The sequence below is a fragment of the Balaenoptera musculus genome, chromosome 19, assembly GCF_009873245.2.
Source record: "Balaenoptera musculus isolate JJ_BM4_2016_0621 chromosome 19, mBalMus1.pri.v3, whole genome shotgun sequence".
Lineage (NCBI taxonomy): Eukaryota > Metazoa > Chordata > Mammalia > Artiodactyla > Balaenopteridae > Balaenoptera > Balaenoptera musculus.
The window spans coordinates 48,664,466-48,683,614 of NC_045803.1; the positions used below are offsets into that span (position 1 = coordinate 48,664,466).

General features: G+C 38.2%; 1 protein-coding gene across 1 annotated transcript in view; it reads left to right on the top strand.

Annotated features, from left to right (window-relative positions):
* The window catches only part of LOC118884635 (ADP-ribosylation factor 1-like), a 71,520-nt gene that overhangs the window by 1,977 nt on the left and 50,394 nt on the right, over positions 1–19,149 (top strand). The gene's annotated exons all lie outside the window — the stretch shown is intronic.

The following is a 19,149-nucleotide window of genomic DNA, read 5'->3' on the forward strand; positions in this document are numbered from 1 at the left end:
TCTGGCCAATTTGTGGATTTTTTAAAAAGCAAAATTAATTGACTTTGCAGTCCATTTCATTTCATTTCCTATATATACTGTCCTTAAATTCTCTCTCTTATCCCCACTGAAATCATCATGTCAGTATCATAACAAAACGTTTGTAGTCAACATCTCCAATGACTTCCAGGCTGGTAAATACCATGGACACTTCTCATCCTCTTCTTACGTACCTTCTTAGCAGTACTTGACACTTTTTTTTTTTGGCCACGTGGCATGTGGGATCTTAGTTTCCCAACCCCGGATCGAACCCGTGCCCCCTGCAGTGGAAGCGCAGAGTCTTAACCACTGGACCACTAGGGAAATCCCAGTACGTGACACTTTTAATTAATTAATTAATTAATTTTTATCTGTGTTGGGTCTTCGTTTCTGTGCGAGGGCCTTCTCTAGTTGTGGCAAGCGGGGGCCACTCTTCATCGCGGTGCACGGGCCTCTCACTATCGCAGCCTCTCCTGTTGTGAAGCACAGGCTCCAGACGCGCAGGCTCAGTAGTTGTGGCTCACGGGCCTAGTTGCTCTGTGGCATGTGGGATCTTCCCAGACCAGGGCTCGAACCCGTGTCCCCTGCACTGGCAGGCAGATTCTCAACCACTGCGCCACCAGGGAAGCCCTGACACTTTTGATCATTCCTTTTTTGAAGCGCTTTCTTCACTTGGCTCAGCAGAAGTCCACACTCTCCTGGTTTTTCTCCTACCACACTCCTTCTCAGTCTCCTCTGCTGCTCTCTCCTCCACTTCTTGACCTTTTAATTTTGGAGGCTCCCATGACTCACTTTTGAAACCTCTTCTATTTTGTATCTACAGTCCCTTCCTGATGACCTCCTCCAGCCTCACGGCTTTAGATATTATCTGTATATTGATGACCCCAAATTTATTTTATTTTATCAAAAAATTTTTTTTATTGAAGTGTAGTTGATTTACAATGTTGTGCCAATCTCTGCTGTACAGCAAAGTGACTCTGTTATACACATACATTCTTTTTTAAAAAATTTTTATTCATTTATTTATTTATTTTTATTTTTGGCTGAGTTGGGTCTTTTTTTTTTTTACATCTTTATTGGACTATAATTGCTTTACAATGGTGTGTTTCCTTCTGCTTTATAACAAAGTGCATCAGCTATACGTATACATATATCCCCATATCTCCTCCCTCTTGCATCTCCCTCCCTCCCACCCTGCCTATCCCACCCCTCTAGGTGGTCACAAAGCACGGAGCTGGTCTCCCTTTGCTATGCGACTGCTTCCCATTAGCTATCTATTTTACATCTGGTAGTGTATATATGTCCATGCCACTCTCTCACTTCGTCCCAGCTTATCCTTCCTCCTCCCCGTGTCCTCAAGACCATTCTCTACATCTGCGTCTTTATTCCTGTCCTACCCCTTGGTTCTTCAGAACCTTTTTTTTTTTTAATATTCCATATATATGTGTTAGCATACGGTATTTGTTTTTCTCTTTCTGACTTACTTCACTCTGTATGATAGTCTCTAGGTCCATCCACTTCACTACAAATAACTCAATTTCACTTCTTTTTATGGCTGAGTAATATTCCATTGTATATATGTGCCACATCTTCTTTATCCATTCATCTGTCGATGGACACTTAGGTTGCTTCCATGTCCTGGCTATTGTAAATAGAGCTGCAATGAACATTGTGGTACATGACTCTTTTTGAATTATGGTTTTCTCAGGGTATATGCCCAGTAGTGGGATTGCTGGGTCGTATGGTAGTTCTATTTTTAGTTTTTTGAGGAACCTCCATACTGTTCTCCATAGTGGCTGTATCAATGTACATTCCCACCAACAGTGCAAGAGGGTTCCCTTTTCTCCACACCCTCTCCAGCATTTATTTTTTGGAGATTTTTTGATGATGGCCATTCTGACCAGTGTGAGGTGATACCTCCTTGTAGTTTTGATTTGCATTTCTCTAATGATTAGTGATGTTGAGCATCCTTTCATGTGTTTGTTGGCAATCTGTATATCTTCTTTGGAGAAACATCTATTTAGGTCTTCTGCCCATTTTTGGATTGGGTTGTTTGTTTTTTTGACATTGAGCTGCATGAGCTGCTTGTATATTTTGGGGATTAATCCTTTGTCAGTTGCTTCATTTGCAAATATTTTCTCCCATTCTGAGGGCTGTCTTTTCCTCTTGTTTATGGTTTCCTTTGCTGTGCAAAAGCTTTTAAGTTTCATTAGGTCCCATTTGTTTATTTTTGTTTTTATTTCCATTTCTGAGTTGGGTCTTTGTTGCTGCACACAGGCTTTCTCTAGTTGCAGCGAGCGGGGGCTAGTCTTTGTTGCGGTGCGCGGGCTTCTAATTTCAGTAGCTTCTCTTGTTGCGGAGCATGGGCTCTAGGCACACGGGCTTCAGTAGTTGTGGCACGTGGGCTTCAGTAGTTGTGGCTTGCAGGCTCTAGAGCGCAGGCTCAGTAGTTGTGGCGCATGGGCTTATTTGCTCTGCAGCACGTGGGATCTTCCCGGACCAGGGCTTGAACCTGTGTCCCCTGCATTGACAGGCGGATTCTTAACCACTGCACCACCAGGGAAGCCCTACATTCTTTTTTAATATTCTTTTCTATTATGGTTTATCACAGGATATTCAATATAGTTCCCTGTGCTATACATTAGGACCTTGTTGTTTATCCATTTTGTATGTAATAGTTTGCATCTACCAACCCCAAACTCCCAGTCCATCCCTCTCCCTTTTCCCCTCCCCCTTGGCAACCACAAGTCTGTTCTCTGTGTCTATGAGTCTGTTTCTGTTTTGTAGATTGGTTTATTTGTGCCATATTTTAGATTCCACATATAAGTGATATCATACGGTATTTGTCTTTCTCTTTCTGACTTACTTCACTTAGTATGATAATCTCTGTTTGCATCCATGTTGCTGCAAATGGCATTATTTCATTCTTTTTTATGGTTGAGTAGTATTCCATTGTATATATGTACCATGTCTTCTTTATCCATTCCTCTGTTGATGGACATTTAGGTTGTTTCCATGTTTTGGCTATTGTGAACAGTGCTGCTATGAACATAGGGGTGCATGTATCTTTTTGAATTATAGTTTTGTCTGGGTATATTCCCAGGAGTGGGATTGCTGGATCATATGGTAATTCTATTTTTAGTTTTCTGAGGAATCTCCATACTGTTTTCCATAGTGGCTGTACCAATTTACATTCCCACCAACAGTGTAGGAGGGTTCCATTTTCTCCACATCCTCTCCAGGATTTGTTAGTGGTAGACTTTTTAATGATGGCCCTTCTGACCGGTGTGAGGTGGTACCTCATTGTAGTTTTTAAAATTAATTAATTAATTAATTAATTTTGGCTGCATTGGGTCTTTGTTGCTGCGCGTGGGCTTTCTCTAGTTGCGGTGAGCAGGGGCTGCTCTTCGTTGCGGTGCACCGGCTTCTCATTGCGGTGACTTCTCTTGTTGCAGAGCACGGGCTCTAGGTGTGTGGGCTTCAGTAGTTGTGGCACGTGGCCTCAGTAGTTGTGGCTCATGGGCTCTAGAGCGCAGGCTCAGTAGTTGTGGCGCATGGGCTTAGTTGCTCCGTGGCATGTGGGATCTTCCCGGACCAGGGCTCGAACCCATGTCCCCTGCATTGGCAGGCGGATTCTTAACCACTGTGCCACCAGGGAAGCCCGCTTCATTGTAGTTTTGATTTGCATTTCTCTAATAATTAGTGATGCTGAACACTTTTTCATGTGCCTACTTGCCATTTGTATGTTTTCTTTGGAGAAATGTCTGTTAAGGTCTTCTGCACATTTTTCAATTGGGTTATTTGTTTTTTTGTTGTTGAGTTGTATGAGTTGTTTGTATATTTTGGATGACCCTAAATTTATAGCTGTAGTCTGGACCTAGGTGCTGATCTCTGGAGTCCTATATTCAATTACCTTCCCAGAATCTCCACTTGCTTTTCCCAATGGAAATATCAACCTATTATGCTAAAAACTGGGCTCCTGGTATTTTCCTACATCTCAGGAAATGTCAACTTTATCCTTCCAGTTACCCAGACCCAATGCTTTGGAATAATCCTCAACCCTCTCTCTCACAAAGTGTATACAGTCAGTCAGAAAATATCATCATTTCTGTCTTCAGCATACATTTAGAATCCAACCACTTTTCATCACTTGTAGTGCTAGACCGCCACATGTACTTCGCAGACCAATGCACCATTATCTCTCACCCAGATTGTCCAGTCCCCCAACTGTGCTCCCCTTCACTCATGCTTAATCTCTTCCACACTAATGAAAAGTTCTCCAGCCATACCGCTGGACTTCTCTCCAGAGTACGCTTTTGTAACAGTGAATCTCCTAATTTTAGCATCTTTTGCAATCTGGGTAGTCTGGGAATTTCCCAGATCAACAAGTCCTGTTCCTTTTGGCTTAGTGATTCTTTCCTCAATATGTCTCTTTCCTCTAGCATTTTAGTACAAGCAGCAAGGAGAAGCCAGGCTGTATCTCAAGGCTATGCTTGGGAATCTCCTCAGCTAATATCTGAATTCATCGCTTACAAGTTCTTGTTTCCTACACGACTGTAGGTCACAATTCAGTGAATTTCTCTGCCACTGTATAACAAGGATTGCCTTTCTTCCATTTTCCACTAGGATGTTTCTCATTTCCTTCTGAGATCCTTGAGCAGCACGTTTAATGTTCACATTCTACCAGTATTCTGTTTGTGACAATATACATATTCTCCAAGATGATACAGGTTTCCTCTTTTGTGCTCCTCCTTTCCTTCTGAGCTCTCAGCAGCATTGTCCTTAATGCTTATATTTCTGTCAGTAGTTTGTTTAAAGCAATTTAGGTTTTATGTATCATGTGCCTCAAAATTCTTCTATCCTTTGTCCATTACCAACTCCGAAACCACTTCCACATTTTTAGGTATTTGTTACAGCAGTACCCCACTCCTTGGTACCAAAATCAGTATTGGTTTCCCTTGGCTGCTGTAACAAGTTACCACAATCTTGGTGGCTTAAAATAATAGAAATTTATTCTCTTGTAGTTCTGGAGGCCAGGAGTCAGAAATAAGTATCACTGGGTCAAAATCAAGGTGTGGGTAGGGTTGTTCTCACCCTGGAGGCCCTAGGGGAGAATAATTTCCTTGTCTCTTCCAACTTCTAGTGGATACTGGGAAATCCTTGGCTTGTGGCTGCATCACACTAGTCCTCAAGGCCAGGATCTTCAAATCTCTCGCTGCTCTGTCTTTACACTGCCTTCTCCTCTCTGTGTGTTGAATCTCCCTCTGCCTCCCTTTTCCTTGGGTAAGGCCAATTAGCAAACACAGATGATCTATGATATCTACCAACCCAGCTTTTAAACTCTCATGCCCATTGCTTTGGTGGAGTTGAGTTCAGACTGTCTTTCTTCCCTATTTCAATAGCCTTGAATAAAGTCTTCCTTACCTGCTTAACTTCGTCTGGTGCAATTTTTGCCTTGACAGTGGTTTCAGATACTAACCATCACCCTTTAATCATTTCCATCAAGACTCTCCAATATGAATATAAATGTGATATTACTTTTAGAGAAACTTATTAAATAACTCTTTATTTTCATTCCCCCTAAATTATGGCATGTTAATGCTAAGAAAAGCATGAGAGAATATGACTCTTGATCCCCTCTTGCTGGATATGTCCTCTTTTACCATCTCATTTTTATAAATTCCCTGATCAATAACCTCGTTATGCTTATTTTTCCTCATTTGCAGCTGTTAAATGGTAATTAAAAAAAAGATAAATATGTGACTTCCATGCAGATATAAAATGAATAATTATTAAAGATTTTATTTAACTCATGAATCAGTGAGGAAATCAAGTAGATGTTTAACAGTTCAAAAGAAAATCCTGGCTTCTCCACAGTGACGGAGGGAGGTCAATTAACTCTCTTTGGACAGCACAGATTTGTATAACTATAGATAAGAATTATTTTTCACTGCCATCAGTTATCTATAATTTAAAGAGATGTAGAATAGCTGCCATAGAATCATAAACAGATAATATGGAGACATGCTATAGATAACACATAGTTTTTCCTTTGAAGCACAAATTTTTCCCTCCAGAGCCTAGATTCATTTTCCACTATTGGCAGAGCTGCAGTATGAAAGTGCTGGAGAACTGTGAAAATTTCTCAGCATTAAGGTTTGGATAACTGTTTTATTCATAACAAGAAAGGGATACAAGGTTAGAGTATTTTCAACAGAAGCAGCCAATGAGCCTGAGAAAGGATTTAGTGAAAGGACTGTTACATTAAAGGAGAATGAAGTTCAAACTCTCAAGATGGAAGGGAGCTTCAGCTTTTGTGCTACTGATACATAAGGAAGGAGAAACATCAATTTGATCAGAGTGCACAAGATTTTTTTATATTTGAAATGGAACTGGCCTGATGGATAGCCCCTGAGCCCTTTGAACCTCTGAAGTATGATTCTGCTTACAGACATCTAGGACCAAGATAATTGAGCCAGACAGTCCTGGGATGAGTCTGCAAAAACCTGGGCAGAAGGTATGCTCAAAAGGGAAATTCAGGGGGCATGAGATGAAAGGGTGTTAAACTGTTTGGTGGTTCATCATGACCCCAAAAGTCCTCAATGCCAAGTTTCATCAGCCCTGAGTGATCTTTGCTCTCAGTTTGGTGTGCAACGTCATGTGGCATAAAGTAGTCATTGTTAAATGTCCTACATCTTAGGGACAATAAGAACAATATGCAAATTAACCATGGGTAATGTTCCTGGCCATATACAATTATGGGTATTTAAAATTTTTAGATGCAAATTAAACCCAAAGTTCCTTGCAAATAGTGCCAATTTTCCTCCAAATAACATGTTGCAGAGATAGAATAATTTACCATAAGCGCCTGTACCAGCAACAGTAGCTTGGCACATATATAGATGCTATTCAATCAGTGTGTGTGGTATTGACTGATTTGAAAAGCATCCAAGAACAGTTTCCATTTTTCTATGATAAAAAAAATTTGATGCTCAGTTATTGAAAAAGAAGTGCTGACTTCAAACAGAGTGGTTTGGCGTTGTGCTAACATGCATACTAACTATACCTTCACTTTTCCATCGTGTTCCTATATGTTAAATGTTGTTTACATCCTCTCCTTACAGGGGAACCAAAACATAGAACACAGGGACACAGTAGCAGCATAAATGTAAATAAACATGCGTTATTTCATGAAAAAAAAATCCAGCCTGGGGAAACCTCTCCGCATGCTGTAGATGTTGGGTTACCTAGAACCTCATAGTCTCCAGATGTGTTTGTAATCATATGTGTAATGTGCCTTGATTGCTAAGTAATAGGCCTATTGAAATGGGCAACATGGAAATAAAACACACTGACCTCTGATTATAGAGACTCTATGAACTACTTCTTATAAACCACAAGGGTATACAGAACGGTGGTTTCAAAGCTGATCTTCTGTAGCAGTTTCTGCTCTTTCTTCTCTTCCTCCTCCTTCATTTGGACATAAGTAGTTTGTGGAGAGTGGAATAGGAGACAATACAATACAAAATTAAAAAGAAAAACAAACTAATACAATGTGAAATATTGAAAGAGAATATTCTAAACATGCAAATGATTACTTATCTGAATTTGAACCACAGTGAATAAACAAATCCTTCAGAAAATAGGAACACATTAGGGTACATTTTGAAACCAAGACTGGAAGATTGTATATCAAATTATGCTCATGGTCTTTGGGTGGTAGCTGTTTTCTTTAAAATAATTTACTGTAATCTACTTTATAAAACTTAATTAAAAACTTACTTTTATTTATTTATTGGTTTGCATTTTAATTTATTTTTATGATTTTTTTAACATCTTTATTGGAGTATAATTGCTTTACAGTGGTGTGTTAGTTTCTGCTGTATAACAAAGTGAATCAGCTATACATATACATATATCCCCATATCTCCTCCCTCTTGTGTCTCCCTCCCACCCTCCCTATCCCACCCCTCTAGGTGGTCACAAAGCACCAAGTTGATCTCCCTGTGCTATGCGGCTGCTTCCTGCTAGCTATCTATTTTACATTTGGTAGTGTATATATGTCCATGCCACTCTATCACTTCGTCCCAGCTTCCCTTTCCCCTTCCCTGTGTCCTCACGTCCATTCTCTACGTCTGTGCCTTTATTCCTGTCCTGCCCCTAGGTTTTTCAGAACCTTTTTTTTTTTTTTTTTAGATTCCATATATATGTGTTAGCATATGGTATTTGTTTTTCTCTTTCTGACTTACTTCACTCTGTATGACAGACTCTAGGTCCATCCACCTCACTACAAATAACTCAATTTCATTTCTTTTTATGGCTGAGTAATACTCCATTGTATATATGTGCCACATCTTCTTTATCCATTCATCTGTCGATGGACACCTAGGTTGCTTCCATGTCCTGGTTATTGTAAATAGAGCTGCAATGAACATTGTGGTACATGACTCTTTTTGAATTATGGTTTTCTAAGGGTATATGCCCAGTAGTGGGATTGCTGGGTCATATGGTAGTTCTATTTTTAGTTTTTTGAGGAAACTCCATACTGTTCTCCATAGTGGCTGTATCAATGTACATTCCCACCAACAGTGCAAGAGGGTTCCCTTCTCTCCACACCCTCTCCAACATTTATTGTTTGTAGATTTTTTGATGATGGCCATTCTGACCGGTATGAGATGATACCTCATTGTAGTTTTATTTTGCATTTCTCTAATGATTAGTGATGTTGAGGATCCTTTCATGTGTTTGTTGGCAATCTGTATATCTTCTTTGGAGAAATGTCTATTTAGGTCTTCTGCCCATTTTTGGATTGGGTTGTTTGTTTTTATGATATTGAGCTGGATGAGCTGCCTGTATATTTTGGAGATTAATCCTTTGTAAGTTGCTTCGTTTGCAAATATTTTCTCCCATTCTGAGGGCTGTCTTTTCGTCTTGTTTATGGTTTTCTTTGCTGTGCAAAAGCTTTTAAATTTCATTAGGTCCCATTTGTTTACTTTTGTTTTTATTTCCTTTTCTCTAGGAGGTGGGTCAAAAAGGATCTTGCTGTGATTTATGTCATAGAGTGTTCTACCTATGTTTTCCTCTAAGAGAAAAACTTACTTTTATCTTTGTTAAGATGGACGTTTAAAAATTTTCATAATGAGGCACAAAAGTTACAAAAGGCCTTTGAAATCTGTGCTGAAGTGTCATTTCCAGTTTTGCTTTCATAATACATTTATGTATTATAAAATCATAAATATGTATGATATATATGAGTTTTAATACTTTTTATTCTACTGAGTGACTTAAAATATTTTTATACCTTTATTACTTAATATATTGATATTTTGTGATATCATAAAAAAATCTTCCAATGTAGTATTTTAGAATTATAGTTTAATTCCAAATAAATTATACATACATCCATGGAATATATATGTATATAAATATAGAATATGTATATATAATTGGAATATATTCATACATACATATTTGTGTATAGAGAATCACATGTGTATGTATATATATAAAATCACTTTCTTCTTCTGTTATTAGGCATTAGTTTGATTTAAATATATTTATCCTATTAAGAGTAAATGTCATATAAACAGAGTGATATAACTTTATATTCTTCTTCTTCAATATACAGTTTCTTTTCACTTATTCAAGTATGTAATACTTTTCAGATAATCATCTGAATTTTTACTTCATAAAGGATGCATTCTACCTTAATTGATTCTTAAGCAACCAAAAATCCTTGAACACTTTCTGAATAAGTCATCTATCTATCCCATTATCATCTTAAAAGAAACCAGTAATACTTCTCCCACATATTCTATTATTGTCAATTTTTATTAATCATACTCTAGACCATTTGGAAGTTATCATTTATCTGTTATTTTAAAATTAAATTCATTGCATTCTTTTTCTCAACTTTTTATAAGGTTGATACAGAGCTCAGCTATGTGCCTCTCTAGTTTCTGCTAGAAAGTATAAGAGGATGACAGCAAGAAGAGCTCGTTTATTTATTGCAGGATCTTTAGGAGAGCATATTATGAAAGGCAGAAAACACAGCAATCTGAACTCTGGTTTCTAAGCCAAACTTCATTCTGTCAGATGGAAAGCCCTTGTACACAGCAAGAGATGTATCTGATGAATCAGCAGCTGAGCTGAAATGAGGCTTGAATAGACTAACTACTTGAGGTAGCTCTTTATTAGCCCTCCCTGTTAAGAAATGATAATATGGGACGTCTAGCTGTCGAGAAGTCTCTAGACCACTTCAGAAACTCCCTTCCCATATTCAGTGACTCATCCTAAATGTAGGCTTGCCTTCTATCTAGTTGAGACAAGAAAAAAAAAGGAGGTTCTTATAGCTTTGACTTCAGTAGGTTATCAAAAAGGATATCAATAGGTTATCCTAGTAGGAAGTCTCCAGTTCCCTGAAAATCTGTAAGAAATAACATTTAAATTCATTGAATTTCTCTACCCCATATAGAACATCGAGTTTTATGAGCCATTAGTCTTGTTTTGGAAATAAAGGAATATCTCTCCCTTACAAGGCTTTTGTAGAAAACTGTTTTCCTATGTGTCCACATATTATGAAAATCCAGATTTGAGATTCAAATAGAAATGTTTCTTCCCTGGATACCCAGAGACTCACCGCCTTTTACAGTGTAACTCTGAAAGTTTCTGCTTCCTTCCTGAAGGCAGCACTCTTGTCTGAGCAGACCTCATGTTGGCAACTGACGGACACCTTAAAAACTCCCTTGACATATTTGACAGGAAAATCATACCAGCCCTTTGGTAGAGAGAAGGGGAAAGTCATTCTAGCAAGAGAATGACAGCCATTTTGATCAAGGGGTTTGGTGTTTGATCTCTGCATGTATGTGCTTGGATCTGAAGAGGAGAAAGTGTGTGATGAGAATGTTGGGAAAGCAAAGGTCCCAGGATTATAGACAGACTTCTTCAAATATTAGTAAACTAATTTTTACTGAAAATTAGAATAATGTAATCATAAAGAAGTAAATCCCCAGGCAAGAAACACGTCTCTTTCCAAGATTTTTGTGTTCAGCTGAGCCACAATTAACTCTGAGGTGTCCAATACTGAGGAGTGAGGGTCTTTTCCTCTTAGAGTTAGTTATACTGATAGTTTATTTAAATTTTTAATCTAATTGTGTGTTATAGAATTTGGGGAGAATGGGTAGTCTTCCATACTAGGGAAAAGGTTTTGCAATATCCCCAAAGAGTAGATACATCACCAAACTTAATTGAGGAACTTGGAAATGTAGAAGAAGAATATCTAAGCAAACATGAGATCAAACACAAGACAGAAAAACTGCCTTTATCTGCCAAGGAAATTAGGTGAGGTCATCTTAAATCCTTGACAGAAAGATGTTCTTGTGGGTAAAGCTAGAGAAAAAGCCTATTCACAAAAAAAAGGCCATGGCATGCAGTATTATTTGGCTCTCCTTGTCTGGTGGAATATTTGAATTTATCATGTTGAATTTTCCCTTATCTAATATGAACAATTATAATAAAATTTCCAAGGAGGAGCTCTGAGTCCAAATATCATTGTTTAATAAGTCTTTGTCCAATAACAAGTAAATTATCACTGTATTTGATGTTATATCAGTTTGAGTTTTAAAAAGCAATCTGAAAGTTCCTTTAATTGAAGAAGTATATGCAGATCCATTTCTTCCAGTCTCACTGTGGAAAACAAAATCTAGAAGCATATTGTACAAGATTCAGAATTTCCGTAATTTTCATTAGCAAGTAGTTTGCAAGTTTCCAAGAAGGAAGGGGGATGTATTTTCAGTGTGTCCTCCACAGAGAGTTTCATGAAGAAAATAAGTAGTTGAGTTAATTTTTATTGTATTCAATTTTTAATTTTTAAAAAAATAAATAAATTTATTTGTTTATTTATTTTTGGCTGCGTTGGGTCATTGCTGCACGTGGGCTTTCTCTAGTTGCAGTGAGTGGGGGCTACTCTTTGTTGCAGTGCACAGGCTTCTCATTGCGGTGGCTTCTCTTGTTGCGGAGCACAGACTCTAGGCGCACGGGCTTCAGTAGTTGCAGCACGTGGGCTCAAGAGTTGCGGCACACAGGCTCTAGAGGCATGGGCTTCAGTAGTTGCGGTGCACAGGCTCAGTAGTTGTGGTGTGTGGGCTCTAGGGTGCGTGGGCTTAAGTAGTTGTGGTGCACGGGCTCAGTAGTTGTGTCTTGTGGGCTCTAGAGTGCCGGATCAGTAGTTGTGGTGCACGGGCTTAGTTGCTTCATGGCATGTGGGATCTTCCTGTACCAGGGCTCAAACCCGTGTCCCCTGCACTGGCAAGCAGATTCCCTTTTTTTAAAAATTAAATTAAATTTATTTTATACAGCAAGTTCTTATTGGTTATCTGTTTTATACAAATTAGTGCATATATGTCAATCCCAATCTCCCAATTCATCCCACCCCCCAACCCCCCACTTTCTCCCCTTGGTGTCCATACGTTTGTTCTCTACATCTGTGTCTCTATTTGGCAGGCAGATTCTTAACCACTGCATCACCAGGGAAGTCCTCGATTTTTAATTTTTAATGGTATTTTCAAATTTGATGTTAAAAATTTAAAAGTGTTACTTTTAAAAAATTGAAATATAGTTGATGTATAATATTATTATAAGTTACAGGTGTACAATAGAGTGATTCACAATTTTTAAAGGTTATACTCCATTTATAGTTATTATAAAATATTTGCTATATTCCCTGTATTGTACAATATATCCTTGTAGCTTATTTTATACCTAATAGCTTGTACCTCTTAATCCCTTACCCCTATATTGCACCTCCCCACTTTCCTCTCCCCACTGGTGACCACTAGTTTGTTCTCTGTATCTCTGAGAGTCTTCTTCTTTTTTGTTATATTCACTAGTTTGTTGTATTTTTTAGATTCCACATATAAGTGATACCATACAGTATTTGTCTTTCTCTGTCTGACTTATTTCACTTAGCGTAATGCCCTCCAAGTCCATCCATGTTGCTGCAAATGGCAAAATGTTATTCTTTTTTACGGCTGAGTAGTATTCCAGTGTGTGTGTGTGTGTGTGTGTGTGTGTGTGTGTGTGTGTGTGTGTGTGTATCTCTCTCTCTATATCACATCTTCTTTATCCATTCATCTGTTAACGGACATAAAGTTGTTACTTTTATTTATTAAAAATTGTTTTTATTATTATTATTTTTTTTCAGTGTTGTGCTGAAAACCTGATTGTTGGTTGAATAATGAATGGGGAATGGGGACAAAAGAGGACATGGAGATAAGACTCTTTCAAGAGATTTGGCTGAGTGGAGAACAGGTGGACAAAAAAGCAAGCCCTTTTTTGTTTTTTTTTTTTGAATTTTTGAATTTTATTTTATTTATTTTTTTATACAAAATTGTTACTTTTAATATGATGTCTTCAAATGGCGATGACATTGGGTAGAGAATAGACTTAGCATAGGAAACATATTTATCAATCAATTACTATTTTAATAATAATAAGATGAATAGCATTGAGGTCATCCACTGGAGTGAAAAAAGTTAACTTACTAATAAAAAATAAACAAGTGAAATGCTATGGAAACTTGCTTGGCAAACAATATGATTTGAGTTGGAAGACTATTTTCTTATGTTAGAAATCAATAAACTAGTTCTGTCCAGTAGAACTTTCTACAATGATGGAAATATTCTATAATACAGTGGCTACTGAATACTTAAAATGAGAATAGTATGACTGAAGAAGTGAATTTTATTTTTCACTTTTAATTAATATAAATTTGAATTTAAATAGCCACATATGGCTGCCATATTAGAGAACACGGCTATGGACGGTGAAAATTAAGACACTAAAAGAAGGTTGGATCATTAGATGTTTAGAAGATTATTTACAAATTGCCATTATAAATGCCAGAGTGCATTAATGAGAGTACAAATAAGGCTGAGAAATGATGACCTTCTTTTTTTCTTTTTAAAACATCTTAGCATAGAATCTGTATGGTATTTCATGATTATCAAATCTCAGACCATCAACCAAGACACATGCTATACAAACATTTTATTTTTATTTTAAATTAATTAATTAATTAAAAATTTTGGACAATCATAGAAATGGTATCAATGTCTTGCCCAATGTCCCCTTTCCAATTCTGGCTTATTCCTTTTGGACCATGTTAATGTCAGAATCTTTCTCTTGTCGTTCTTTGAACCCTCAGAGTCTGACAGAGGGTCTGTCACATAGGGGCTGGAATTTATATATACCGAATTTATGTATACTGAATAGTTGAAAGTGTGTTAGTTGTGTGTACGTTGCCTAGTCTATGGTTCTTCAAGGCAAGCCCCTCAACATCTGTCTCTAGCACAGTGAATGGTACAGAGCAGGTAGCAGTAAATGCTTGTGAACTGACTGCTAGACTTTGTACCTGTTTATTCCTTTAATTCTTATCTAGAAAAGCTAAATGGAAATTATATGTATGTTACGAATATGAATATATATAAAAATGCTTTCACTTTTGTGTGAGCCAGAACAGTTCAGTTGGAATCTCTCCCCTCTGTTGACTTCCCGGCTTAGTCTTCTGCATGCTAAATGCTAAATTTATTGCTAAGAGCTATGAGTCTTATGTGCTTGGAAGAAAAGTGGATTTTCTGGAATGAATACATAAAGTCTAAGGAAATGCATACATTTAAAAATGTGACTTGCAAGTTGCCTCCAGTTAGAAGGAAAAGCAGCCTTGCCCGTCATTGAATTGACCATTTATAGTGAAGCAGCATCTGCTTGATCATCTTTTCCTTAGTCCTTGGCATACCTCTCATTAGAAAGGGCTTTCTTTTCTTTTCTTATTATATTTTTTGAGGTGGTGGCATGGACCGGCAGAACTCTCAGAAAGAGGTTGCTGGCTTTAGCCTTGTAGAAATGAGCAGCGAGTGTGGCCAAGTACACTGAGATGTGCCAACGGAATGTCGTGTCAGGGCTCTAGTTATGTGGGGGATCCTGACCATGTGTGTCATGCAAAATTCCCTCATGCCCTCTTGGGGCTCTTGGGGAGCATTCTATTCTAGAATCTCTGAAATAACATGACGACCTTCTTGTGAAAGGAAGAGAGGACAGTGACTGTCGAGCTGCTGCTCAGCTTCCTTGGGGGTTGCACTCATTTTAACCAAGTTGAACTTTGGTTAGTTTTTTTTTTTTTTTTAATTAATTTTATTTATTTATTTATTTATTTTTGGCTGTGTTGGGTCTTCGTTTCTGTGCGAGGGCTTTCTCTAGTTGTGGCAAGCGGGGGCCACTCTTCATCGCAGTGCGCGGGTCTCTCACTATCGCGGCCTCTCTTGTTGCGGAGCACAGGCTCCAGACGCGCAGGCTCAGTAATTGTGGCTCACGGGCCCAGTTGCTCCATGGCATGTGGGATCTTCCCATACCAGGGCTCGAACCCGTGTCCCCTGCATTAGCAGGCAGATTCTCAACCACTGCGCCACCAGGGAGGCCCTTGGTTAGTTTTTTCATAAGTAATTCTTTGAAGAATTTGAGAGCTATGGTTCTTCTGTGTGCTGAATGCAATCCAGAGTGGTTTGATTTAAAGAGAATGCCATGGACTTCTCTGGTGGCGCAGTGGTTAAGAATCCGCCTGCCAATGCAGGGGACACGGGTTCGAGCCCTGGTCTGGGAAGATCCCATGTGCCGCGGAGCAACTAAGCCTGTGCGCCACAACTACTGAGCCTGCGCTCTAGAGTCCACAAGCCACGACTATTGAGCCCGTGTGCCACAACTACTGAAGCCTGTGTGCCTAGAGCCCGTGCTCCACAAGAGAAGCCACAATGAGAAGCCCATGCACTGCAATGAAGAGTAGCCCTGCTCGCTGCAACTAGAGAAAGCCCGCACGCAGCAATGAAGACGCAACGCAACCAAAAATAAATAAATAAATTTATAAAAAAAATAAAGAGAATGTCAATTGTTGGTCATTTCCTAGAATCAAAGGTGCTTTATCCCTGTGTTTTATGTGTTTTGGTGGCCATAGAAAGCATAGGTTGTTCTAGGACCACTTGCCCTGAGAGAAGCCAGCTGCTGTACCAGGAGGACACTCAAGCAGAGTGCAGGAGGTGAGGTACTAGACTTCCTGCAAACAAACAGTAGCACTTGCCATCCTTGTTAGCGAGTCACCTTGGAATTGGTTCTCCAGCCCCATTTAAGCCTTCATATTATTGTAGTCCTGGCCAGCAAGTCATCTGCAACCTTATGAGGGACCCTGCGACAGAAATACCCATTCAGGTTGTTCTGAATACCTTACCCACTAAAATTGTAGATTTTCCACTTCTTGTCATGTTGAAGTAAGCAGTACTAGATTTGTCCTCTTGCTGTAAAGAATTTAAAAACTGGAAAAACGTATGAAATAACAGTTTTCATACATTGGGCAATAGGCAGTGAAGGACTGTGATCCAGGGAAGTGGAAAATAAATGATGTGAACACTACAGTTGCTCTGGCTACAATCACCTGGAAATCCTTAGTGGACCATGGCATAGGAAAGGCTAACCCAGGCAGAGTTCAGCATTCTCACTGAGTTGAGAAGACAGAGATTAGAGTTTTGGGAGAATGAAGTGGGTGGAATTTGCAGGGCAGAGTACCAGAGAAGAGGGAATCCTATAGAAAATGGTTCCAGAAATCAGAATAGGAGTCCTCTTGAATCTGTTGCTGAGTACTATGTAGGATGAATATGTATATGTAGGATGAAACTCCGTGAGGCAACACAAAGAACGACAACTTTAGAACTCACGCAGTGCTGGGAGACAAGTTCCATCCAGCCAGAGTAGAGAAATCTCATTGAAACCTGGGTGATTATTCAATAGAGATGGCTGAAAGGTTAGGCCTTAATAGTAAGGCTAACTTAGTCCTAGAAAAAAGGCTAATTCAGCCCTAATAAAGCTTAAAAATAAACTGATCTGAAAGTTACTCAACTGCTTGCCCAAATTTCAACACTCAATCTGACACTCAACAACATATCACTTAAAATCTAATAAAAAATTATGAAACATGCAAAGAAATGTATACATATTAAAATCAATATATAATCATATTATTCATAATAAAATGTACAGTTATATATATTTTATATAGGTGTGTATATAAACATATATACATACATGTATATGTGTGTATATATATTTTATATATAAAACATTATGGTTAACTAAGAGAAAATCAGGCAATAGATATGTACTTAGAAATAGCAAAGGTGGTGAAATTAGCTCAAGGGCTTTAAAACAGTTATTTTAAATCATTATGTTTAAAATCTTCCCTTTAGACATGATTAGGAAAGGAACAGAAGATATAAAAATAAACCATGAACCGATGAACATAAAAAGACAGTATACAAAATGAAAATTTTACTGCATGGAACCAAGAGCAGCCATTGAAAAGGGAAAGATCAGTGAACCTGAAGATGTACAAAAAGGAATTATATAAAATGAAGCACAGAGAAAAGTAAACACATAAGAAAAGAACAGTGATTGGTCTTAGTGATTTGTGGGACAATATCAAATGTTCTAAATTACATTTAATTGCTGTTGTGGAAAATATGGAATCAGAAAAATTTCTAAACAAACAATGACAGAAAAATTTCCAGAATTAATGAACTCTATAAACCCACAGATCTAAAAGTTTCAATGAACCCAGCCAAGCTAGGTAAATACAGAAAAAGAAAACAAATGGAGCCACATCATAATAAAATTTCTGGAAACCAGTGCTTAAAAAAATGTCTTAAAAGCAATCAGAAATAAAAGATACATCACATATTGGGCAGAGAAGATAAGAATAATTTCAGATGTCTACTCAATAACTATATAAGTCAGAGGACAATGGAATTACATCTTCATGGTTCTGGAAGGTGCAGAGAAACAACCCTGTTAACTTAGAATGTTAAGTTGGCCAAAAGTAAAAAATGAAGGCAAAATTCTTTTTAAAGACAAATATGTATAGGATGTGTCACCAGCAGACCTGTACTACAAGAAATATTAAAGGAAGTTCTTCAAGTATAATAGAAACAATAGCAGACAGAGAACTGTATCCACACAAAGATGCCAAAAAAAAATGAGTGAAATTGATGCACAAAATGATGGTGATTCCTCACTAACAGTGACGGAAGCGGAAACTAAAACAGTTGATTCTACTTTTATCAGTGAAGTATTGTAATATACATTTACTTTAATTGAGTAAAGCACAAAATAGGTACCCACGAAAACGAAACAACAACAAAAAGAGTAAGCATGCACTCACTGAATTCAAACAGCCTGAGGAGAGTGAGAGGTGACTGGAGAGAGAGCCTACCTACAGGACACTCCTTCTGCCAGTTCAATCTACTCATCTACTCAAAAGTATTTGCTGAAAAATGACAAAGCCTGGAAAGTTTCAGGAATAAATGGGATATCTGAGTTTTTACTCCCCCCAGATGAGACATTTTCAGGAGAATTCAGTTGCTACTATGATGTCTGTACAGGGTATGTGGTATGAGGTATCTATGTGTGCTTTGACTTTTTCTCTTACTCCTTTGGTTCAAATCTCTTTTAATTTTTTATTTAAAAAATTTAAAATTGAGATATAATTGACATATAACATTGTGTAAGTTTGAGTACAACGTGTTGATTTGATACATTTATATATTGCAATGTGATCACTACCACAACATTAGCTGACATCCCTATCACATCACATAATTACCATTTCTTTTTTTTTTAGAAGTTTATTTATTTATTTATTTATTATTTTTTATATTTGGCTGTGTTGGGTCTTCGTTTCTGTGTGAGTGCTTTCTCCAGTTGCGGCGAGTGGGGGCCACTCTTCATCGCGGTGCGCGGGTCTCTCACTGTCGCGGCCTCTCTTGTTGCGGAGCACAAGCTCCAGATGCGCAGGCTCAGTAGTTGTGGCTCACGGGCCCAGCCGCTCCGCGGCATGTGGGATCTTCCCAGACCAGGGCTCGAACCCGTGTCCCCTGCATTGGCAGGCAGACTCTCAACCACTGCGCCACCAGGGAAGCCCACCATTTCTTTTTTTGTGGTGAGAACAATTGAGATCTAGTCTCTCAGAAACTATGAAGTTTATAATACAGTATAGTTGACTCTAATCTCTATGCTGTGCATTAGATCTCCAGGATT